This window comes from Mustela nivalis, assembly GCF_964662115.1.
Source record: "Mustela nivalis genome assembly, chromosome: 9".
Lineage (NCBI taxonomy): Eukaryota > Metazoa > Chordata > Mammalia > Carnivora > Mustelidae > Mustela > Mustela nivalis.
The window spans coordinates 97,138,560-97,165,602 of NC_139028.1; the positions used below are offsets into that span (position 1 = coordinate 97,138,560).

The 27,043-nt window shown below is 37.6% G+C and overlaps 1 protein-coding gene across 10 annotated transcripts in view; it reads right to left on the reverse strand.

Moving 5' to 3' along the window:
* The window catches only part of LRRC4C (leucine rich repeat containing 4C), a 1,100,263-nt gene that overhangs the window by 174,683 nt on the left and 898,537 nt on the right, over positions 1-27,043 (reverse strand). For 9 of the 10 annotated variants that reach the window (XM_082748993.1, XM_082748990.1, XM_082748983.1 and 6 more), the window contains one exon: positions 9,482-9,579. The gene's annotated coding sequence lies outside the window, so the exon portion shown is untranslated. Of the gene's footprint in view, positions 1-1,870; positions 1,982-9,481; positions 9,580-27,043 lie in introns of those variants that run through there. The other variant, XM_082748988.1, reaches the window with a different exon arrangement.

The following is a 27,043-nucleotide window of genomic DNA, read 5'->3' on the forward strand; positions in this document are numbered from 1 at the left end:
TTTTGACAAAGACACAAAAATAATTCAGTGGAGAAAGGATAGTTTTTTCAACAAAAAGTCCTGGAAAAACTAGATGTCCATATGTAAAGCTATACCACACGCCATATATAAACATTAAATCAAAATGGACCACGTACCTAATTATAAAATGTGAAATTATGAAACTTATAGGAGAAAACATGGTAGAAAAATATTTTTGATCTTGGGTTTGGTGAAAATATTATAGATATGATACCAAATGCATAATCTATAAAAGAAAAAAAATAAATTGGACTTCACCAAAATTAAAAGCTTCAACTCTTGGGAAAATACTGTTAAGAGAAGGAAAAGATAAGCTTCAGAATGGAAGAAAATATTTGCAAACCATGTATCTCATAAAAGACTCATAAGCAGCATACATAAAGGGCTCACCAAACTTAGTAAGAAGGCAGACAACTCATACAAGGAAGATGATAAATAAGTTATAAGCCATATAGACGGCAAATAAACACATTAAAAAGATATTCAACATCCTTAGTGATTGTAACCACCTTGTGACCATCTTGTAATCACCATGAGATACCACTACACACCTACTAGAATGACTAAGATCAAAAAGTGTTGGCAAGAATGTGGAGGGACTCGACAGGAATCGAGTAGGAATGTGAAATGTTACAACCAATTTGGAATATGATCCAGCCATTCTACTCCTAGATATTAATGCAAAAGAAATAAAAAGCTATGTTCCTACCAAGATTTTTATACCAGTGTTCATAGATTTTCATCTGCAATAGCTAAAACATGGAAATAATCCAACGGTACACCAATGCCCTAATAAGAGAGAACTGTGGCATTCTCATGGTGGAGTACTATTCAGCAATGAAAACAAACAGAATTTTAGGCACATAATAACATGGAAGTCTGAGAATAATTATACTGTGGGAAAGAATCCGAACAAAAGAGTATATACTGTCTGACTCCAGATCTGTAAATGGCAGAAAATTGATCAGCAGTGGCTTGGGAACAAGTGGAGGGAGAAGCGTCAGACCAGAAGTGGGATGTGGGAGCATGAAGAGACATTTGGGGATGACACACAAGTTTATTGTCCTGATCATATGGATTACCTTGATGTGTGATGGTTTCACAATATTATAGATGTCAAAGTTGTGAAACTGTACAGTTTTAAAAGGTTCAGTCTATTGTATGCCATTTATACCTCACAGGGAAAAATGTAAGGGAAGGAAGAAAACAGGCAAATACACGCAAAGGAGAAATCAGGGCACAGTCACTGCTTCCAGGTGCCCAGAACGTAAGATGTAAGGGTACAGGAAGGCTGTCAGTAGCACCTGAATAGCAAAGGCATTAAGAGAGCAGAATTCTGATGCTAGACTTCCCAAGCTTAAATCCTAACTCTTGTCATTTACTCGCTGTGGGATCTTGGGAGATTAACTTTCTCTCTCAGTTTGCTCATTTAAAAAAAAAAATGGAAATAAAATAGAAGCAGGCTTAGAATGCAGTTTTGAGGGTTCACTAGATATGCCAAATTAATGTATATAAAATATTTGCCCTATGCAAACATGACACGGTTATAATAATTTTGAGCATTCCCGTGATGGTTATTTGTTCAACTGCTATATTGAGATATAAGCCACATTCCATGCAATTCACTCTTCTGAACATATAAATCAATACCACAGTCTTATTTTAGAACATTCTGTCACCTCAAAAAGAATCTCTCTACCCAATCAGTGGTCATTCCTCATTCTCTCCACCCTGCCGTAGACAACCACTAATCTACTTTCTGTCTCTACCAATTTGCTTATGCTGTATTCAAACTGATATGGAACTGTATCCTTACCATATTCAACATTTCGTATAAATGGAATCATACCGTATGTAGTTCTTTTGTGTCTGGTTTCTTTCATCGAGCCAAATGTTTTCAAGGTTCATTCATGTCAGAGGATGTCCTAGTATTCATTCCTTTTTATTATCAAATAATATCCTGTTGTAGGGAGACAGCACCTTTTATCCCAATTATTATCATTGCTGGACACAATAGTTTTGTCTGAAGAGGGAAGAAAGCAAAGGAGCAGAGGGATGATCTTAATGGTTGTATAGCAACCCAGAAGTGGCAGGGAATTATATTTAACCAGATAAGGGAAAGGGTGGTTGAAAAAGGTGAAAATTTCATGGGCATGTGCTATCAACTCATAGGCTTCCTTGAAGCTGACCCCACATAGGCTCTGAAGAAAAACAAGAGGATTCCTTCCTTCTATACAGAGGCAACCTAGTACAGAAGAATTTCCTCCTTGCTCACTTCTCCTGTTAGCATCGGCAAGTCATGTATGTCCTTAAATTATCGGTTTCCTCCAAAACTCTTGTCACCCCGCCACTCATCCCCTCCAGCCCTGGGCTCACCTCATGGAAGCCTACTGTGACCATCATACATGAACGAAGGTAAAATTACTTAGTTAACTGCAACACTTTTTTATATATTTTTTTATTAACATGAAACATTTTTTAAATGCAGAAATGTTTCGGTAGTACATTGTGCTAGAGGCATTTTAAAAGTTTTCTGATGACCAAAATATTTTATAGAGATCCCTGAATTTCTTAGGAATTAATAGGTAAATAAAAAACAAATTAAACAAATAAGGACCTCCAGTTAGTCATTGTGGTTTGCTGCAAATGAAGCCTAAGTACACAGATTCCGTGGCAGGGAGGACTCTACCCTATTCATCACTGTGCGACATCATTCGCCACAATTTCTAGGATATTGGCGATGTCTCAAAGCACTTGTTTTACCGAAGCAAAACTAAATTGTGTAAGACAGTGCATCCGTCAGTGCGCACAAGATTTTCATGTTATATACTTAATAAAACCGTAAAGAGGTATTACTGATAAAAGCCTAGCTGATATTTACAGAGCAAGTACTATGTGCCAGACAGAGGGCTAAGATCTGTGCCTGCATTCACTCGCAGTAGCCTTCCTTCCCTAAAGGACCTGAAAGCAAGGGAAGAAAACAACTTTTTCAAGTTTGAAAAGAATTGGCAAAACAGACGCTTTAGCCACGCTTGATCTACAGCTCAAGCCTTTAAAAAGGACTTGGGTTTTATTTGTATTTATTAGAATTCGGTATAATAATTGCATGTCATCTCATATACAAAGACTTTCGATTCCAAAGGAAGGACCTGGAGGGGGTATTTTGTTTCTAAGACTCCACTTAGACATATGCCGGAAAACATGCATATCAGTTCTGATATTTGATCCTTGCCTGGGTGTTTCACCTGAGCTCTTTCTAATTCAAATTATATTCCTTCACGATACGGAGGACTCCTCAGATTCTCTGTGAAATGATCTCTGCCAAGACAGAAAATGTCTCCACATTCTGTGCCACAATACTTTATTCTGTCATTTTTTCCCCCAAACTTTTGAAAACTCAACTCATCCATGAAATCTTCTGCGATCGAGGTGGAAGCCACCCAGACATTCTGTTAATATCTTCAGTGTGATTGATATTTCCCTCCCGCAGTGTGGCAAGATAGCATATGCGTGTATGTGGGCAAGCGTATATATCTTTATGTTAATGTGCATCTGTTCCTCTCCTCGCTACCATATACTATTAAGATATTAAGATCCTGGGGTCTGTCCTTGCTTCCCTCCATAGAAGAGAACATTGATTCACCTGAGTAACCCCAGTGCTCAGTTCCCCAGCATGAAGTTCATGTTCCAGAAACATTTATTGAATGAGTGAGTGAGCGCTCCATGATGACAGTGACAACCTTGAAGGAACATTCTCCTCGCACATGGGGAAAATAAGATCACGTACAAATAGAACTGCAAATAGCTTGCCTTCTCGGGTATTTTATTTTTAAGCATTCTCAGCTGAAATGTGCTGTGGAATGGCTGAGACTTAGCAGGTAATTTTCATTTCACCTCTGTTTTCCAAATGGTTACCACTTACCAAATACAGCATACTTAAGAATATGCTTTCCCCCTTTGGGTACACCACTGCAATACAACACCAGATTCTTCCAGAGGTCTTTCCCTTCCCAGAGCTTTGGAGTTCATTCGTATCTTGCTATTTATCATGGCTGTGTGAAAAAAGAAAACTAAGGAAGAACCATGGGGTTCTAATTCACTAACTGCCCTCTTTCGTTATAAGAAGATCAGAAAAATCAAAATTCTGAATCCCGTGTACCTCTTGCTTGGTTACGTCTGATGTCAGTTTTTTCAAATGATTACTATTACTTTAAACAGTCATCGTACATAAACATTATAACGTGTTCTACAAGAGTCGGAAGGTATGCCAATGGTTACAATTGGAATCATACAGCCTGGATTTTAATCCCACACCTATCTCCTTTCTATTTTAATGACCTTGAGGAGCAAGTTATTTAACTTCTCTTTACCTTTGAAGGAAGGTAGAGAGGGTGTTGTGAAGACTCATTGAAATAATTGGGACAAAGACGTTTATGTCCCAATTATATGCACAGAAAGTCCTTCCTCCATTACTTTCACCTGCCATTTTTTTTATCATGGTGGTAACATAAGTAGACTGGGGTCTCCAGAACAGAACAGACCCATTCAAAACCTCTTCGAGGGATTCCCAACCTTTCATGGCACCTACACAGATCCATCCAGGAATGCTAGGAGGAAAACAATTTCCAGGGAACCTATAGCTAACTGGGCGGTTCGTGTCTTAGCCTTAGGTACAAAGGACTAATTGCTCACCTCAGGGATACTAACTGTTCCATGAATTTGCGGTGGTGGTCGTTCCAATATCGCAGGAGAAGGAGTAGGGTCAATAACTTGGATGAAAGAGGAGGGTCTTAGCCTGAAGGGCATTTACTTGAGCATTTCGTTGCTTCCATAGATTTGACATCAGTTACACAAGGGCTAAAGCAATGTCTGGGTAGCCTCCTCGAACATTTCCTTCAGCCCTTTAAAGCACTGCAGAATGTGAGTCTGTCCCTGCGGTCCCTCTGTCAATCATGCCCTCCTTTCACTGAGCCCCAAACACCTAGCACCGCAGTGGTGATCTTGGCTTTACTCTGTTGCTGAGCAGCAAGATTATAGTGTCGTAGTGCTTTCACCTTTCAACCATCTTCAAAGTCTCTTCTTAATCCCTGGCTCCGGGAATTATACCTTACATTCTTCTTGCATAGTCCTATTTGTAAATGATCAGCTGGTGTAGTTGATATTAGTTTTGAGCCCTTTCCCCCTTGCTTTTTAGCATATTACTGGAGGTCACTGCTCTTATAACAACAGGGGATGAGATTATCACTGTTAGAGACCAGGACACCAGGAGTCATGGCTCAGCCCCATTCCTGGGAAAACGTGGTAGGTCCACAGATCCACTCCCTGCTCAAGCCTCCTTCTGGTGGGAAAACAACGTGGATCATAAAAAGATAGTGTTGTGTACCTGTCTTTTAATGGCAGGAAAATATCATTTCCTATCCTTTGAAAATCTTTTCCCTTTGCAATTTATTTTATTCTCTCAATTTGTTTTACGGGTCTATTTATTTCTTCTTTAGAGAAATAGGATATACAAAGAGAATAAGCCATAATCTCACGACTCAGATCTTTTCTACACAAACAAATGTATAATATATAAATTGCTGGTATCACAGAATTTCATATAATCAGATTTTCTACATTAATAATATACTGTGGCTATATTTCCATGTCTATACATTCAGAGCAATGGCATCACCACTGATGATTATGTGGTGCCTTATTATATCATTACAAGTCCTTTATTGCCAGATATATAGGTTGTTTCTGATATTTGCCGTGCTGCAATGATTATGCATGTACAATGTGTTCATTCATTTGTCTACTAATTTCTTTAAGATAAATCTTAGAAAAAGAAATGTTAGGTCAAGGGCAGCCTGACTTTTAAAGACTTTTGATAACATGCCATATTGGTCCCTGCAAGGGTTATACCAAGTTACTCTCTCAATAGCATTTTATAAAAATATTCTCTCTCTACACTCTTGCCACTACTGAGTGTTTTAATTCTGTTTTTAATTTAAAGGCCAAAGAGGAGGCATCTCATGGGACTTGAGATCTCCCTGAGTGTGGCTACCTTAGATTTATGGTGTAAAGATTTGTTAACCAGGACCTGAGTCATGGGAATGTGGGCATGTTTTTTCTATTACCAAGAAATCTATGAATCAGATCTAATAACGATTTCAGTCACTACCAATACAGCCACATTTTAGAGACAACCCAAACTGGAAAAAGCTATACATTTTTTTTTATCAAAAAATTCCCATGGATGTGATAATAGCAAATATCCTTTTAGTTCTCTTTAGATTGAGGCAATAATATTGTTTCACTTGAAATTATGTATCTCATTTTAGGCACTGGGGGATCTAATTTATAGATATGTTTCCAGGAATAAGTGGAACTCTATTTGTTCCCAAATAAAAATGTCCATCATAAAGTAACATTCACTGCAACTTAACCACATAGAGGTGTACTTTTTGTGTATGAATCACAGGCCTGACAAGGCTATTTGAAACTTTCCTCGTTACAGTCTGTTGCACCATCCATTTAACCATCTTATAGAAGACGATAATTCTCACTCTTTCTATTAGCAAGAAGTTGGAAATAAAATTAACTCTTGATAGGGCTAGTTCATATTAAGTTAAAAAATTCCAAGTGGAACAAAAATCTCTATGCCAGTGTTTATGCAGAACAGAAAGGGAAGAGGTATGATAATTAAACAATGGAGTGGCTGTATTTTCTGATTTCCCTGAAGATTTTAATATTTGCTCTTGTCCCTTTCTGGAACAAATACTCCACTGATCTAGGACCATTTTTTTCCTTCTTTAAAGGTCTTTATTGTTGTGAAAATCTTGTTAAATCTTGTGAAAGACTTTGAGGTTTGGCTTCTCCAGGGAAGTCCCAGTTTATTTTCTTACTATTTCTCTTCTCTCTTTCAGCATAATATTTTTGTTTGTTTGGAGAACTAGTCGTTTTACTGAATGAGTTTTACTTTCTCCAGGATCTAATTATAGCTGGGTATCTGGATGGGCATCCCAGCAGAAGGAAGCCATAGCTCCAAATTTGAGGGCTAAAACCAGATTTCATACTTGTCCCATGTCCACTGACAACAGTGGACAAGCCAAACAAATTCCTCACTATGTGCATTTGTGGTGATACTTCTTGACTGCCATATCTTTAGGCACAGAAATGTCCTTGGGCCTTTCTACATGTTTCTTCTTGAGATCACCTTCTCAATGACTAAATTTTCCTTCCCATTCCTCTTCCATGGTTTCATTAGTTCAAGCACGGATTTAGATACCCATTGGCCAAGATTACAACCCTGAATTGTTTTTGTTTGTTTCATCGATTAAATGTAGCTAGCAGAATATTTTAAATTCACTTATAAAAAAAAAAAAGAATATTTTAAATTAAAAGGGCTCCCATTCCACGCTTGAGTGAAATGGATGCAAGAAACCAGGCTCGTCTTTAAATATCCGAAGTTCACACTCCATGTAGGAGCACAGGTCTGGTAACAAAGGACAGTCCCTTCTTTTCAACTGAATAGAAGAAGGGGTCAGGGCTTTTATAGATTTAATCTTACTTTTAATCTTATGTAATAACTTGCAGGAGTATAAGTTTGCGTGTCAAATTTAGTAGTCCTTTGACATTCTTTAAGGATATATCCAAGAGGCCTTTGCTAATAACCAAAGAATATTAAACGAAGATTCATTTATTCGTTTTAGAGTGAGAGGGACAGGGAGGGTAGAGGGGAGAGAGAATCTCAACCAGCCTTCCCACTGAGTGTAGGGGCTGGCTTGGAGCTTGATCCTATGACCTCAAGATAACAACCAGCGCCAAAACCAAGAGCTGGGTGCCCAACCCACTGAGCCACCTAGGTACCCCATTAATAATCAACTTTCTAAATGGCAGTGCAGTCCATACATTTTTGTAGATTACTCATGTTAAAAGGTGATATGCCATCTATGCCGGGAGGTGGTATTAAATAATATCAAACATAAACCCCTCCTTCATGGTGATATCCTATTTCATTTTTGAGGATTAATTCTTCCTCAAGATAAGTATTTCATGGTGTATTGGTAAATCCCGATGACTGTCCTTCCATTATAAGAGACAAAGTTGTCCTAATCTGTTTTATTTTTTTCCTTTGCTAATCCTTAGCTGGTATAGGTAAGGGGAGGTAATATCACCAAAAGTGGACCAAATCAAGTGACAAAAATTAAAGTGAACTTATTCTTGCAAGACCTAGAATCCCAACCGAAGAAACACAAATATAAAAGAAATGGCATAGCATTCTTTCATTCTAGAGGTATCATACAGTTGAAAATATTGAATGGGTCCTGCCACCAAGACTGCTTGTAGATGGTTGGTTTTGTTCTTGGTTCTGTACCAAGTATATCATTTTACTCTTACATTCATGCTTGCAATTCCTTTTCTATCCTTTCTGCAAGTTCTCTTTCTTTGGTTTTATTTTTATCAATACATTTACCAACACATAAATTCAAATAACATTGATGATTTATTAAATTACAATTACAAATTCCCATTGAACCAAGTACACTGAGGAGCTACCAAAGCTCACTTACTACCTCATAAACTGTTCCCTCCACAACTTCTTTACAGAATAGTTTAATAGTATGCCCGAAAAGTTAAAAATTATCTAGTGAGCTTTACTTTAGTAGCTAAAACCATAAATGCCAGTGGTCTACCATAGAGTCATCTGCTTTGTAACAATACAGACAAATGCCCATTGAGATTCTGAAAAGAAATGACTGCTCACAGACAGTTGGCAGCAATTCTGCCTTGAATCTGGCTAGCTCCTTAAAGCAGGAGAAATCATGGTGCTGTGATTGACTCCCTCACCCAGGAGAAATTTTTTTTACTGTGCTACTAGGTTAAGAAAGTCCTGATGCAATCTCTAAGGGCCCTTCTTTTTTGCAGGTCACTCCTACACAGTGATATGAAGGAAGAATATTTATTCCTTATTTCATTTTTTTTTTCATCTGAAGCAAACTCCACCATAGTACTTCTCCTGGATTCTTTTACTCCATTTACTCTCTCTTCTCCTTGGTCATTAGATTTGTTTATTTGATTAGTGAGCTCGGGATCAAGACCTTTTGTCAGTTACAGTTTAACCCATTCTCTTCACCTTTATCTTTAGAGCAGGCTGTTCACAGATGCATTTGAGTTAGCTACTCCACACTGGAAATTTTATAGTCAGGCTCCCATGTCTCTGCCATGTCCATGTCAGATGGGTGTCCATGTCTGGATGGGTGAATCTACTCAAGTCTAGGGTTCAATGCTAGGAAGCCTATTTCAGCTGTACAGTGAAACAGCATCCTTACATACTAACTACATCATTAATAAAAATGGCACCTACCTTTCCATTTGTCTATTCTTTCTGACGTACTAAACCTCACTTTGTTCTGAACATGGGCAGCTAGAATGGAAACTCCAAGAGAACAGATTAGTAGTGCTTGGAACTTACCTTATCAAAATTTCTCTGACAGTTCCTGATCTTCCTGAGAAAACCCAAAGAATTTAAAGAAGTGGTCTGGATTTCAGCAGATGATGTTTATTTTAGACCTGGAGTAAGACAACACAAATATATTTTTAAGTCATACTATATAAATGAGAACAAATTTAGGGTAGACATTCCCACCTGCCAACCTCACCCAAGAGAATCAATGGATACAGTATTCATCTAGCATAAGTACATAAATATATATATATATATGTATATATATATATATGTGATTCTATGGGTCTATATATATATATAACACATATGTACTATATATATATAGTTGCATACATATAACACATATGTATACACACACACACACACACACACACACACACAATTGCTTTGGTGTATCTATCCTAGATTTGCTAGTCTTTCTTTTGTCAATGTTCACTGAATTATTTCATTAAAATGTGCCATATGTATTTCATTGGAAAATATTTTTATCTATAGATAACATTTTGAACATACATTTGAGGGACTTCTTGTTCTTACCTCGTCCTTTTGTCATGAGTTCAAAATTATACAGACAATGATCACTTTGTTTCAAATCTAATTGCCAGATGTACATAGAGAACTATAAAATACCCACTGTAACTTACAGATTTCTCAGTTAGATATAGCAACAAGAAAATAAGTAAATAAAGGCATTGGATTGAGAGCTGGAAAAGGATTCAATTAATAACCCTGCCATAATTAATCAGGCAGTTTGGGCAAGTGTCCAAACCTCACTGGTTTTCATCTCTCCATGTAAAAACTTTGTACAAAGTTTTGTACAAAATTGGCTTTGTACAAAATTGCATGTGAGGCCCCTTCCATCTTTCACATTTTGTGATATTTTTCTTCTAAATACGTGGTTTGATATAGGCAGAATGGTTAGGAAGAATTTGCGGTGGTAGAACTACCATGCTTAGAAAACGCTTGGATTTTTATAAATTTATCATATGGACCTAATTACTGGTTTCAATCTCTGCTGGGTAATAGTTACTTGTAGTTAAATGATACTAAGGTGACTGTAGTTAATTAAGTTCAGGTTCACCTATTGATTTGAAAAGATCAATTGTGTATCGCACAGAGCTGAGTAAATCTGATTTCAGACTCACAGGATTCATGATACTTTGGCACCTGATGACCAGTGATTCACTGTCTATCTATCTTTCTGCTATCCTAATGTTGAGCAAAAGAATCTGGAATTCTGGAGAAACTGGAAAAACTGTGGGCAACTTGTAAGCTAGTTTATATAATTTGGCATTATATCATGACTCCCTCCCTCCTACCCCCCTCAGGTATCTGTCAAGGGGGGAAAACATTTCTGAGTGAAATAGTCATACCTAATTGGTGTTCTGTATGTCATTGTCTTGCAAAAACAAAACAATTTCTAAAATTGGGAATTGAGCAGTAGCTGAAATTACTACTTACAAGGGTAATTTAAAAACTAACACATGAAATTTTTTGTTGTTGTTGTTATTAGAATAGCGGAGACTCATTTAAACCTGCACCATATGTCCAACACTGGGATAAACTATCTACATTATTTTACAGATTAAGCCTCACAATGACCCTATGAAAATTTTGAATTAATGATCCTTATTTTATTTTATTTTTTTAAGGATTTTTGTTTATTTATTTGGCAGACAGATCACAAGTAGGCAGAGAAGCAGGCAGAGAGAGAGGAGGAAGCAGGCTCCCTGCTGAGCAGAGAGTCTGATGCGGGGCTCGATCCCAGGACCCTGAGATCATAACCTGAGCTGAAGGCAGAGGCTTAACCCACTGAGCCACCCAGGTGCCCCAATGATCCTTATTTTATAGATGAAGAAACCGAGGCATGAGCCAATTGTACAGAAAGAATAGGAGGCATAGTTAGCAGGTCTGTGTGAGACTAGAACAATCCTCCTCCTTACCATCCCATATATCCTAACACTGTAAAGCTTGTTGGCTATACCTGTGCCAGTAAATATTCCATCTCAATAGGTCCTCTCATGTCTGTATTTATGTGAGCCTCTGAATGCACTGGTTAATATAATTTTGATATAAGGAGGCCTTCTCTGATTTCTTTCCAGGACTATGATGTTTGTATTTCATTTTTATGTTCAGGGGAACAAAATGTTGCTTTTTCCATCTTTTAGCTTGAGTTATCTGCCTGATACTTAGCATGTTTCAAAAAAAGTGTGTTGATAGCAGGATGCTTACTATGGACCCATCTTTGTACAGGGATCTGAGCTAGGTAGGGCTGCCTGCAGGGGCAGAAGCATTGGGTGTAAAAAAGCATTGTGGTGGGTGGTTGTGAAGAGAACAACTGGCCAGAGGGTTTGTTGATCAGACCGGAGAGAATCATATAGACTCGTAGAATAAGGAGCTGGAAGAGGCTTCACTAACTAATTAGTTCAAATTTCACAATGCTTAGTTGAAAGAAGTAAGAGACAAGGTATTCATGAATTAGTGAGCAGGTTTCTGGGTACCACCCATCCACCTAGCTTCTCAATAGCCTCAACAAATGATCTATTGTAGGTTTAAGTGCATCGCTTAAGAACAGAAATTCACTGTTGAAGGCTTGTATATCTCAGTTACATTGTTTTTGTTTAAGACCCAAAGAGCTTAGTGACTGTGAGAAAGAACATGGGGTCAGACCAACCTGAGTCCTAGAGCAAGCAACATCACTTTCTACTTGTAGAACTTTAGGAAAGGCTTAATCTTTCCATAGGACAGTTTCCTAATCTATAAAATAGGGTTATGAGAGTAGCGCCTCTCTGTTGCTTTGAGGATTATGTGAGAACTTTTTTTTAAAAAATGGGTTTTAAAAAATATTATTTATCTATTTATTTGAGAGAGAGAGAGAGAGCACGAGCACGGTAAGTGGCAGAGGGAGAAGTAGGCTCCCCACTGAGCAGGAAGCTGGATGCAGGTCTCCATCTCACATGACCTGATCCAAACCAGATCCAACCAGATCATGACCTGAGCCAAAACCAAGAGTCAGACACTCAACTAACTGAGCCACCCAGGCACCCTCCTGTGATAACTTTTCATAAAAGACTTTGCATCAAGGTCCAGCACAGAGTAAGTAAAGATATACAAAATTTCCAGTTATCATCCTCATCATCTCCATAATTTCTCTTATGTGAACCTAACATAATGAGACATTTGAAAACTGCGCTTTCCTTTTAAGTAAGGACATAAATCCCAATGAAAGAAGATTCTGGCTGCAAACTAACAAAATAGAATGAAATCACCAGCATGGTCATAGAGACTTTTCGTGTCTCCTCAGTGACAAGGGAAAGAAAGACACCAATCTCTGTACATATTTGAAATTCTATGTGTAATACTGTGAAAGAAGAGATTCAGAAATTGATCTTTTTGCTCAGGACTGTCCAAATCAATTCCACTCAAAGGCAGAAGTTCTCATAGCTTCTCATAGCTAGAACGTGTCACTAAAACAAATGATTTTACACAATGAAAAGGGAGAGAAAAATAGAAAGCTTCACTCTTTCTCTTAATCAAAAGTTGATGTGAAGGGATGTCCATTTGGATTCTGCTGTTAGAAAGCTCAGTTATGCAATAGTCATCCAAAAATAGTACCAAATCAATATGACATGTTTTAAATTTACATTAACATTTAAATTAATGAGAGGCTTAATATGAATTATGGAGCTTTAGATGTTTAGGACTATATCCCTTCTTGCCAACTTGGAACAGGGTCTATTGACTCACCTTCTCAGTCTCATAAACAGGCTTCCAGACTTTGTGTGTTTTCAGAGCCAGAGGATTTTCAGGCTGGTGAATGATTCCATATTGACATCACTAGGGAATGAAATTGGCCCTATTCACTGAAGATGGAAAATGCTCCCAGCAACTGCACACACTTTCCTTGAAGGGCAGTTTCCCATAGATGATTGTCAGGTCTGGGAATGGTCTGGGATGGAAGCTTACTGCCCCACTCCCCCTTTTCTTTCCATTCATCTTATCCAACAAATATTTCTAGAATATCTACTACAGATACAGAACTGTACTGAAACAACAGATTCTGCTTCAAGGAACTCATGATCTCTTGAAGGATACAGTCACTTATGTAAATGATTCTAGAATAATATCACATGCTGCATAATGAAAGAAGGTACAAACTGGGTGCTATCAGAGGCACCTGAATCAGACTGGAGGAGAATCAAGCCTGAAAAAACGAGGCTTGAAAGGCAAGGAGGCATTAGTCAGTCAATCAAAGAAGAGCAGGAACCTCATCATTCAGAGGGGAGAGCCTATACAAGAAACTAACAGCTTTGTTTAAATAAACAAGAAATTCTGAATGAATAGTGTAAGAGGTGGCATAAAGGCAGTGTGTGTGTGTGTGTGTGTGTGTGTGTACAAATACACATACAAGTGTGGGTGTAACAAATTAACATGCATAGTTAGATGATTAGGCAGGGAAAAGTTTAGAGACATCTCATATGCCAGGCTAAGGAGTGTGGATTCCACCTTTAAAATGATGCAGAGGCAGAGTTCTGATGTAGTTTTGTTTGTTTGTTTTAATAATCCTTCTGTACAGGGGGCTCCTGGCTGGCTCAGTCATTAGGCATCTATCTGCCTTCGGCTCAGGTCATGATCCCGGGGTCCTGGGATCAAGCCACATAGGGATTCCCACTCAGCAGGAAGCCTGCTTCTCCCTCTCCCACTCTCCCTGCTTGTGTACTCTCTTGCTGTGTCTCTGTCCAATAAATATATACAATCTTAAAAAATAGTAATAATTCTGTACAGAAAAGTTTCATGTTCACAGCAAAACTGAGCAGTAAGTAAAGAGAAAGAGATCTCTTAACCCCACACATGCAAAACCTCTCCCCCTATGGATGTCCCACACCACACTGCTATGTTTGTTGCAATTAATGTACCCACACTGAGACATCACTATCACCCGACGTCCATAGTTCACATTAGAATTCACTCTTGGTGTTGTACAGTCTATAAGCCTTGACAAATGTATAATGACATAGATCTACCATTGCAGATTCAAATGAAGTAGTTCTGTTGCCCTAAAAATTTTTCCAAAATAATACATAGTTGGAATCATAGAGCATACAACCTTTTTAGATTGGCTTCTTTCACTTAAATGTATGCATTTAAGTTCCTTCCATATCTTTTTACGGCTTGATAGCTTATCTTTTTTTTAGTGCTGAATGATATTTCCTTTTCTGGATTTACCACAATATATTTATGCACTCACTTACTGAAGGGCATCATAGTTGCTTTCATGTTTGGACACTTATGAATAAGACTGTTATAAACATCTGTGGGTAGGTTTTTGTGTGGACACAAGTTTTCAGTTCCTTTTGGGTAAATGCCAACTAGGGCAACTGTTGGATCACGTGATAAGATGTTTAGTTTTGTAAGAAACCACCCAACTGTCTCCCAAAGTGGCTGTAACATTTTGCATTCCTACTAGCAAGAAGTGAGTCCCTGCTGTTCCACATCCTCGCCAGCATCCGGTGTTGTCCGTGTTTTCAGTTTTGGCCACTCTAGTAGGTATGTAGTGGTAGTTCCTCATTATTTTAATTTGCATTTCCCTGATGACACATGCTGGTGGAACATCTTTTCAAACATTTATTTTACATCTGTATATCTTCTTTGATGAGGTATCTGTTCAGATCCTTGGCTTGTGTTTAATGGGTTTGTTTTCTTACTGTTGAATTTTGAGAGTTTTGCGTATTATATATCTTATACATATTAACACATTATCAGATGTGTTCTGTCTTCTCATTGCCTCAACAGTGTGTCTCATAGAGCTGAAATTTTTAATTTTAATGAAGTTCACTTTATCGATTATTTCATTCACAGATCATACCTCTGGTGCTTTGTCTAAAAAGTCATTGCCATATCCGCTGTCATCTAAGATTTTTCATATGTTATCTTCTGGGAGTTTTATAGTTTTGCATTTCACATTTAGGACGATGACACATTTGGAGTTAATTTTTGTGAAGGGTGCAAAGTCTGTGTCTAGATTCTCTCTTTCTCTCTCTCTCTTTGGCATGTGAATGTCCAGTTGTTCCAGCTCCGTTTATTGAAAAGACTATCTTTTCCCCATTGTATTGCCTTTTCTCCTTTGTCAAAGATCACTTGACTATGTTAATGTGCGTCTATATCTGAGCTTTCTATTCTGTTACGATGTCCTATTTGTTTACTCTTTCAGCAATATGACCTGGTTTTGATTACTGTATCTCTCTTTTTTTTGAAGATTTTATTTATTTATTTAATCTTAATTTTAATTTTAATTTATTTATTTATTTGTTTGTTTATTTGACAGAGAGATAGAGATCACAAGGAGACAGAGACACATGCAGAGAGGGAGGGGGAAGGAGGCTCCCTGCTGAGCAGAGAGCCCATTGGCTATGGGGCTCTGAGATCACGACCTGAGCCAACAGCAGAGGCTTAACCCACTGAGCCACCCAGGTGCCCTCGATTGCTATATCTTTATAGTAAGTCTTGAAATTGAGTAGTGTTCATTCTCCAATTTTGTTTTTCTCCTTCAATATTGTGTTGACCTTTCCCCCTGTTTTGCCTTTTCACATAAGCTTTGGAGTTAGTTGTCAGTATCCAAACTTGCTCGGAGTCTTATTAGAATTGAATTGAATCTATAGGTCAAACTGGGAAGAGCTGATGTCTTGACAAGATTGAGTCTTCCTTTCATTAATATGGAATATCTATCCCTTTATTTAGTTCTTCTTTGATAATTGTCAAAGAAGTTTAGTAGTTTTCTTCATGTAGATCTTCCACATATTTGGTTAGATTTATACTTAAATATTTCATTTTCCATGCTACTAATATAAATAATAATGTGTCATTAATTACAAATTCCACTTGTTCATTGCTGGTATATGGGAGAAAATACTGACTTTTGTGTATTAGCTTTTTATCTTGCAACCTTGCTATAATCACTTATTAATTCCAGGAGTTTTTTTGGTTGATTCTTTCAGATTTTCTAATAGATGATCAAGCCGTCTGCAAAGTTTTCTTTCTTCCCAATCAGTATATCTTTCATTTCTTTTTCTCCTCTTAGTGAATTACCTAGAATTCTGATTTAAGAAATATCCCTTTGGCAACATTGTGGAGAATAGATGAAATGTGAGCTATTCTTACTCCAGAACATTGTCAGATGTTCAAGTATGCCCTAGTAAACCCCTGATGGACCTCTTGTGATACCAGATGTGAGACATAGATGGTGGAGAATGTCAAGGAATCAGTTATTCCAGGCCTCGTGGCTTTCCTTTTGACTGTCGAGTGATATGGGTCAAGGGACTAGAATTAGCAATGCTGTCCCTATGTTCTACTACCCTAATTCATTTCTGCAGAAATACATTTATTGAACACAAACTAGATAACAGGAAAAGTATTAGATCCTCTTACAGTGATACATAAGCCATCATGGTACCTGCCCTCAAGAAATTTACATTTTGGTGAGACATGAATAATGAAGGAAATAAAAGATATGTAGAGATTATGGTACAAAATATTGATAAATAAACAGGATGTTGAGAAAGTAATTAGCATGGGGTTAGTCAGTGTTGCTTTAGTTGTAAAGAGGGTGAATTCTGGGCAGGGACTCACTAGATTCAAATTCCAGTTCTGCCACTTCCCATTTTGTTATGTTGTCAAGATCCTATGCCTCAATTTCCTCATCTGTACAATGAAGATAAATATTCTATTTCATAGGGTTGTTGTGAAAATTAAATGAGATGATAAATGTACAGTAAGTAGCCTTGTACATGGCACATAGAAGTCCTCAAAATTATTAGCTATTATTATAGTTATGGTTACTATTATTACTCTGTGCTTAACATTACTATTCTTTGGATAGCTTGATAAAGGAAGCTGTCTTTCAAAGGGTGAAATGTGAACTTCAGCCTGAAGAATGAGAAAGAGTTTACCATGCGGAGAACTTTAGAAAGAGTGTTTACATAATTTTCTACATAGAGCCAGCAACAAGTGTGAAGTTCTTAAAAAAAACGTTAAAATGTCTTCAACTTACTAAGAATACTTCAGGGTAGATAGCGTGATATTATGTAAGTTCCAGCTTCTTAGGCTTTGACTCCAGGAAGAGGGGATCACTTGTCTCAATCAAGAACCCATAATCCAGGGACACCTGGGTGGTTCAGTGGGTTAAGTGGCTGCCTTCGGCTCAGGTCATGATCCCAGGGTCTTGGGGTCGAGTCCCACTTTGGGTTCCTTGCTCAGAGGGGAACCTACTTCTCTCTCTCCCTTTGCCCCTGCTCATGTGCACAGTCTCTCTCTCTCTCCGTCAAATAAGTAAATAAAATCTTAAAAAAAACAAAAAGAACCCATAATCCAAAGGTCATCTGCTAGAATTATGTAAGAAAAGTCACATTCCAGAGATGGCTACCAAGACTTTTTGTCCATCTGTTGATAAACACCAGGTGACCTGATCTTAGTAACTATTAAACTGGTATTTGTTGGCAAATAAGTATCCTGATATTTGGCATTATGAATAATATAAATAGGCCTTTATTGATAAAATTAAAGATATTTATGATATATGGAATTGACCTTTGTTTTTGGGGATGCTCTTCATATTTATTTTTAACACAGTTTAAGAATCTAATGGAGTATGAAACTTATACCCTTAGGTTAGAAAAGATACCCCAGGCTTGATCCATAAATGGTTTTCTGTCTAAGCATGAGTTAAAGTAACATTTCATTGGCTGCTCCTACTTTAAGGGTATATTAATTCTGCCTCTGGAATGCTTTCTTCTGATGACATGAGGAACAGCTGAAAGAAGAAAAAGATGTAACTTTGTTATATTTTTTTAAAAAGATATATTCTTTTTAATTTGAGAGAGTGAGAAAGCATGAGAGGGGAGAAGGTCAGAGGGAGAAGCAGACTCCCCATGGAGCTGGGAGCCCGATGCGGGACTTGATCCTGGAACTCCAGGATCTTGACCCGAGCTGAAGGCAGTTGCTTCACCAACTGAGCCACCCAGGTGCCCCTTTTGTTTCACTTTCAGCAGGTTGTTGTTGGAACTATTTTATGCTCACTCACTAAGACAATCATATATGTCTGTGTATTTGTCAAAATTCGATCAGTAGCTTTGTTTTATTATTACCTAGTACTGAGGGTATAGTTAACCCTCACCTAACTTGGCTTCTTTGCCTATTTTTGTTTATCTACCCAAAAATGTCTTTGTTGTCTTTGCCTATCTACCCAAAAAAGTTTAGTGCGTATGTGTTGTGCAGGATCAACTCAGCTTAGATTAATTTGCAACATTTTCCATGTCCAAAGAGCAAACAGGAAACTGTGGCATCTTGTGTGTGATAAGAAAGACACTGTGAGATACTGGTATTGGGAGGTAGGCAAGAAATAAAGAATGCAGGGACTTGTAGCTCCTGATAACATTTTTGGACTTAATTCTCAGTGTAATAGGAGTTCTCTAAGATGTAAGAAAAGAGTGCCACTGATCTGCTTTGCATTTTTAAAAGATAATATAAACCAGCGTGTAGAAAATGAATTATAAGGATTGAGTGCAGGGAGAAAAGTTGAATATTGCAGAAATCCAGGCAGGAGTGATAAAGGCTCACACACAGTGATAGAAATGCATAGGAAAAATGTGGAAGGACTTTAGACATATTTTATAAGAAATCCCATCAAGATTTGCTCATGCATTGGAAGTGAAAAATTTAACATGGTAAGACTCCTAGGTTTGGGGCAACTGTTGGAATATCTTCAATGATGAATGTGGCTGCTGGAAGACTGCGTTAGAAGGCTGAAGTTTAGTCTTATAGCTAAGGAGTGCCTCTAGCAACCGTAGAAGAAGAAATGTTATAATGTTATAAGAAATGGCTAATGAATAGTTGGAACACTACATCAAAAACTAATGATGTGTTATGTGCTGATTAACTGAACACAATAATAAAAAAAGAAAAAAACTAGGAACGCCTGGGTGGCTCAGCAGGTTAAAGCCTCTGCCTTCGGCTCAGGTCATGATCCCAGGGTCCTGGGATCAAGCCCCTCATCAAGCTCTCTGCTCAGCAGGGAGCCTGCTTCCTCCTCTCTCTCTGCCTGCCTCTCTGCCTACTTGTGATCTCTGTCTCTGTCTAAATAAATAAATACATAAAATCTTAAAAAAAAAAAGAAAGAAAAAAAACTAAAACTAAAAAACTTTTTTTTTTTTTTTAAAGAATCTCTTATTTTAATAAGAAAAAAAAATAAAAAGGAAAGAAAGAAAGAAGTGGCAGAGGAAGTCTGTTGATTTCCCCCGGTTCATGAAGAATGTTGCTGATTCCCACTGCACGCCTTTCAACAGAGACTACCCATGGAGGGCCCATGTGCTCTGGAGTCATGTGAGGTTCCTTGTTCATATAATCAATCCAGTTTTCCATGCATAAATAGGAAGACCCAAGTAGAAAGTCTCAGTGCTTCAGATTTATTTCAAATTTGTTGAATCTTCCTGTTTCTTATATAAAATGAATGACAAAGAGGAGGGCTTCCATCTTTGCTATCATTAAGAAGATAATATTATTCAAAAGCTATGGAGCTTCGCAATAATTACTGATTCTTAGGTCAGTGTATGAATGTTTTCATAGTCATTGATTTAGTCAATCAATGCATCTGTCAGTCAGCAATTCACTTGATAAATATTTTCTAGAAATTAGCCATGCACTGGGCTAGATATTAGAGATGAGCCTTATATAACTCCTCTTTTGCCTGCACATCTCCTAGATATTAAGTCTATCAAACACTAACAAGAAATGTCCCAAGCTGAATTCAGAAAAGTGACCTCACTGCGGTCTATATCCACTCTGGGACTATTATAAAAATCAAGGTATAAACAAATAATAAAATCAATTGCTTTTATGCTTGATCTATGAAAACTTTACATCCTTTAGAAAATCAGATTTTATTTTCATTTTATACTTCCAGTTTTTCTTTTTCTTTTTTTAAAAGATTTTATTTATTTATGTGACAGAGAGAGAGCACAAGTAGGCAGGGTGGGCTGTGGGGGGAGCAGGCTCCCTGCTGAGCAGAGAGCCCAATGCGGGGCTTGATCCCAGGATCCTGAAACCATGACCCGAGCTGAAGGTAGAGAGGCCTTAACCCACTGAGCCACCCAGGTGCCCTATTTCCTGTTTTTAACTGGTACTTGAGTTTTTTTTTTTTTTTTTTTTTTTTTTTTAAGAATGGTACCAGTCATACATATAAATAATCATGATCTTTATACATGTTAACAGACACATAATATAGGCACAGAGGTTTGTAGAGGTTCAAATATTTTCACATGCATTTTTAAAGAATTTAGTTTGCATGGAAGGAAATAAAGTGAGGGCATTTATACCTAAACATGAGATTTTAGTTTCCCATGGGTTGGTAGCTTTGAAAAGGGACCTCTCAGCATTCTGTGCCATGGTATTTTTACCCGAAGCAGGGTTCATACTATGTAGCTGCTTTAAACTGTTCTTATTTAACATAGGAATCAAGGTTCTGGTGTCCATCGAGTTTTCTAAGCTCTTTGTTGTTGTTGTTGTTTCTTTGTTTGTTTGTTTGTTTGACAGAGAGAGATCACAAGTAGGCAGAGAAGTAGGCAGAGAGAGAGAGAGAGAGAGGAGGAAGCAGGCTCCCTGCCAAGCAGAGAGCCCGACGTGGGACTCGATCCCAGGACCATGAGATCATGACCTGAGCTGAAGGCAGAGGCCTAACCCCCTGAGCCACCCAGGTGCCCCTGTTTTTGTTTTTTTTTTTTTTAATCAGAAAATAAACAGAGCAAATTATTGCTGTTACTTGAAGTGAAAAGGTTAAGAAAGTGAGAGGTGATTTGATAGAAATAATATATTCACATCATCATCATCAGTTCAATGACACAGTACAAGAAGTCTTCATGTTGTTTAGCTGTTGGATATGACTAAAGTTGTTGATAAGCTTCATGCATATATCAAACCATGTAATTATATTTTCTCCTGTACTTCTCTAAGGCAGGTAAAAATAGTTAACTGTTCAAATAACTCATTGGGTCAACATTTAACAACTGAGGAGTGGGACATTTCCCAAGGATTTACGAGCAGATTGGAAAAATTAGTCGTCAGGGACTGTTCGGTAGTATCACTTTTTAGTTTGTTTGTTTGTTTGTTTGTTTTTTTCCAGAGAGTAATAGCCATAATGATGATTTTTCTGTCATAAATTAAAAATAGGAGAGAATTGATAGCCATTCAAAGCCAGAATAATTTATGGGCTATTTAGCCTCTGTAGAGTTCAGAAGACTAGTAGTTTCAATTTAGACAATTCATGAATGTAAAAGAGGTAACAGGTCAGAACAGGGAAATCCTCAAACTTTCCAAACTAAATCTTGCTTCTTCCCATTGAGATTCTTAGTGTATTTTAAGATTTATTTGTTGCCAATTTCATCACTCAAAAACAAAACAAAAAAAAAAACCATTGCCATGAATATACATCTATTTGTCTTCAAGGAAAGCTTGAGACCTCTGTGGTGAGCCAAAAAGTAAACTTCGTGAAAGAAAATTGTAAGTGAGTGACAAAATGCCATGTTTTGTAAGGGGGACCGATTCTACACTCACACTCTGCTCTCATTATGTATTCTGCTAATAGCACAAGGACTGGAAAACAACCCTTCTGCAAGAGCCGGGTGCAACATTAAGATTTAATTAAACCTTGTTTTACTTGGGCAAGCTAACCATGCAGCGATGTCACGGGAGAACAGCCACTAGTGTTGTGTTGACGAGCAGCAAAACGACGTGGAGCTGAAACGCCAGGGCACATGGATAATGTAAACAAGATGAGGGAACCACTGAAGCCAGGCAGTGAACCGAAACCACATCACGTGAGCCCTGCTCCAGAGAGAGGAGGGTGTGGAGTCTAGTCTGCAGGAAGACTGCAAACAGACTTGGGTCATTCTGGGAAAGTGCAATTACAAAGGTTTCATGGTCCTCAAGGCAGAGCAAAGGACCATAGGTGGTAATGTTTCTTTCTTGGTATAGTGTTATTCTCCAGATGCAACAAGCTATACCATTTTGGTATTAATTTAATGAGAATGAGGCAGCTGCATTATGACCATACATGAATTGCAGTTGCTAATGCAGTAAAGTTCAAGATCAGATGACTAACATTGGCCCAAGTGCCGTAGCATATAAATTAACCCTGGAGAGGCACTATTCTGATGAAGGTTTCTCAACATGTTGGCTTTTAAACACTGAATTCTGTACATTCTAAGAGTGTATTCATTTCCTTGGACAGGCATAATACAGCCCAGGTTTCCTCCACCATCTGAAAGTAGAGCTTCCAGTGAAACCTTTTGTAAATAGAAATGGCATAAAATGAAGAAGTGATTGCTATTAATGTATATGGATTTTTTTTTTTTTTAAGATTCTCACATTAAAAAAAAAATAACCTCTCTTAGGCTTTTCTGCTATCTTAGGACATAATGTTGCTAAGAGATGAACTAAATAAATTGAGACAAAGCACAAATGCTCACAGATGCAGTTCAAAGATATGGTGGCCTGATGCTGAGGTACTGTGTCTTGTTCCCTGGGAAGGAGCTCATTAGGGCCACTGTGCTGCTTGGGGTGTCTGCTGCCTCTCATGGTCTGCTTCAAAACAAGTGGTGAACACTATCGCTTTTTGCCTTTTTTCATGAAAGCAGATGTCCTCTTCAGATTTCTTTTGGTTAGTAAAAAACAGGTGCTAACCTAGGTCTTTCATAAAAGCAAGATGGCATAATATAAACTTTCAAAAGGCAGGGAATACCTATACAACAAATTGGGAGGGCTTAAAACAACAGAAATTTATTCTCTCACAGGCCTGGAGGTCAGAAGTTCAAAATCAAGATGTGGGTAATAACATCAGCAAAATGGACAAATAAATGTCCCTTGCAAATGACCCCCCCCTCCCCAATCGGGAGCACATTTGGTATCTGGGCGCAAAAATGCTTTTGTGGGAGCTTGAGATCCAGGTAGGAGACTATGAAACTCTGGTGAAGTCCAAGACTGAGGAGAGCTGGTCAGGCTTGAAACCAGGAGGCTGAGTTACTGACCATAGCTGTGGCCACAGAAACACAAATCATTCTGGATTGCTGATACCTCAAATATAGACACACGTGGCTTTGGGTTTGTTACCAGGACCATATACCAAGAGACCTGAGGAGGGTCATGTCCACCTATGCATCATATACAGATCTGGGTCCTGGCTGTGGGCCCTGAAGTGGCCCCCAACTAGTCATAGCCCCTCTTGGCCAGAGTCTGGGAGATCTCTGCAGGTAAGCCCACCAAATTCAGTCAGAGTATAGATTTTGAGACATTCCTGTCATGTTCTCTATCCCATCTCAGCCACAGACTTTGAACATTCTCACTGGCCTAGGGACCTGCAGGAGATATTCCTGTCTGCATTCCCAGAGGTTCTGAAATGGACTTTTATTAGGCATTAGGCCCCTTCCAGCTACAATCCTGCAAATTGGACAGCTGGCACAGGGACCAGACAAAAGAACCTTCCATTTGCGCCCCTAGAAATCTAGCAAACTAAATTCAACAGCGCATCAGAAAGATCATACACCATGATTAATTCAGATTTATCCCTGGGATGCAGAGATGGTTCAACATATATAAATCAATACATATGTTATAGCACATTAATAAAATGAAAGATGAAATCACATTATCCTCCCAAGAAAAACTGTTGGACAATATTTGATACCCTTTCATGATAAACATTCTCAACAATTGGGTATACAAGAAACAGGCCTCAACATAATAAAGAGCATTTATGAGAAACCTACATTAGCATCATACTCAAGAGTAAAAAGCTAGATCTTTTCCTCTAAAATCAGGAACAAGACAAGGGTGCTCAGTCTTACCACTCCTATTCAACATTGTACTAGAATTCTTAGTCACAGCAATTAGGTAAATAAAAAAAAAGTTACCCATATTGGAAAGAAAGGAGTAAAATTGTCTCTTCGCAGATGACATAATTTAGACATAAAAAAATCTTAGAGATTCCATCTAAAAGCTGTTAGAATTAATAAACGGATTCAGTAAAGTTTTAGGATACAGAACCAACATATAAAAATCAGTTACATTTCTATATACTAACAGTGAAGTATCTAAAAAAATTAAGAAAATAGTCCTAGTTATAATAGTATCAAAAATAATAAGATACTTGAGAATAAATTTGACCAAGGAGTTGAAAGATTTGTACACTGAGAACTATAAGACATTGGTGAAAACAACTGCAGAAGATACAAAGAAATGAAAAGATATCATATACTTGATGATCAGCAGAATTAATATTGTTAAAATGTTTCTACTAGATATATGCAAATATATTAGACATATATTAGATGCAAAGCCATCCATAGATTCAGTGGAACCCTTATCAAAAATTTAACGGCAAAAAAAAAAAAAAAATTAATGAGGGTTTTGAAGGGGCAGACGGTGGGAGGTTGGGGGAACCAGGTGGTGGGTATTGGAGAGGGCACGGATTGCATGGAGTACTGGGTGTGGTGCAAAAACAATGAATACTGTTATGCTGAAAATAAATAAAAAAAAATTTAAAAAAAACATAAAAAAATGTAATGGCATTTTCTGCAAAAATTTTATTTTATTTTAAAGATTTACTTATTTGTTTGAGAGAGAGAGAGAAAGGGCATAAGCAGGGAGTGGCAAAAGGAGAGAATATTCAAGCAGACTCCCCTCTGAGCACAGAGTCTAATGTGGGACTCAATCTCACAATCTGTGAGATCATGACCTGAGCTGAAACCAAGGATAGGTAGGATGCTTAACCAACTGAGTCACGCAGGTGCCCCATTTTCACAAAAATTTTTAAAAATCTTAAAATTAGTATGGAACTACAAAAGACCCCAAATAGCCAAAGCAATCTTGAGAAAGAACAACAAAGCTGCAGGCATCCCACTTCCTAATTTCAAACTGTACTTCAAAACTGTACTAATTAAAACAATACTGTACTGGCATAAAATGGATACATAGATCAATGAAAGAGAATAGAGAACCCAGAATAATAAACCTGTACATATACTGTCAACTACTGCCTGGCAAGGGAGCCATGAATGTTCAGTAGGAAAAGGATAGACTTCTCAACAAATAGTGCTGGGAAAAATGGATATTCACATGCAAAAGAGTAAAACTGGACCCTATCTTACAACAATCACAAACGTTAACTTGAAATGGATTAAAGATTTAAGTCTAATAACTGGAATCATAAAATTCCAGAAGGGAACAGAGGGGGAAAATTTCCTTGATGTTGGTCTTGGCAATAAATTTTTGGACATGACACCAAAAGCAAAAGCAACAAAAGCAAAAGCAGACAAGAAGGATTAATCAAGCTAAGAAGTTTCTGTGTGGCAAAAAAAAAAAAAAAAAAAAAAATAGTCAACAGGATGAAGCTGAAACCTATTAAATGGGAGAAAATGTTTGCAAACCATTTCCATTTATCAGGTTAGGGGTTAATATCTAAAGTACATAAAGTACTCATACCACTCAAGAGGAAAAAAACAAATGATCCAGTTAAAAATTGGCAAAGAGAAAAATGAATAGACATTTTTCCAAAGAAGGCATAAAAATAGCCAACAGATACATGAAAAGACACTTAACATCACTAATCAGCAGGAGAATGCAAATCAAAATAAAATCAGAATGATAAGACAGCATCTTACACCTGTTAGAATGGTGGTTACTAGGAAAGCAAGAAACAATGATTGCTCTGGGTGATGAAGAATAGGGAGAACCCTTGTGTCCTGTTGTAGGAATAGGTTATGGCACAGCCACTATGGTAAACAGTATGGAGTTTCCTCAAAAATAAAAATAACATTACCTTACCATTTATCAACCACACTTCTGAATTACATATATGAAGGAAATTAAATCAGGCTCTCAAAAGAGATCAGTATCTCAATGTTCATTATATATTTTGTAGCCTGATTCACAATAGGAGAGACATTGCAACAACCTAGGTGTCCATTCATGGATGAATTGGATTAAAAAAAAAAATGTGAGATACACACACGCATAGACACAATGGAATAGCACTGAGAAAGAAAACAAAAACAAAAACACAAACAAAAACAAACCTGCCTTTGAACAACATGGTTGGGCCTTGACAGTATTAGGCTAGGCTAAATGAAATAAGTCGGACAGAGAATGACAAATACTGTATGATCTGATTTCTATGGGAAATCTTAAAAAAAAAAAATCAAAACTCATAGAAGCAGAGTAGCATGGAAGTTCACAGGGGCTTAGTGGTGGGGGGTTGAGGAGAATGGGGAGATACCGGCCAAAGAGGGCAGACTTCCAGTTATAAATAAGTTCTGAGGATCTAATGTAGAGCATGGTGACTACAGTTAACAGGCTGTATTATATACCTGAAAGTTGCTAAGACAGTCCATGTTAACTGTTCTTACCACATCAAAAGATTATAATTATGTGAGGTGATGAATATGTTAATTAGCCTTATTTTGGCAATCATTTTGCCATATATATATGTGGATCAGATCATCATACGATATGCCTTAAACTTACGCA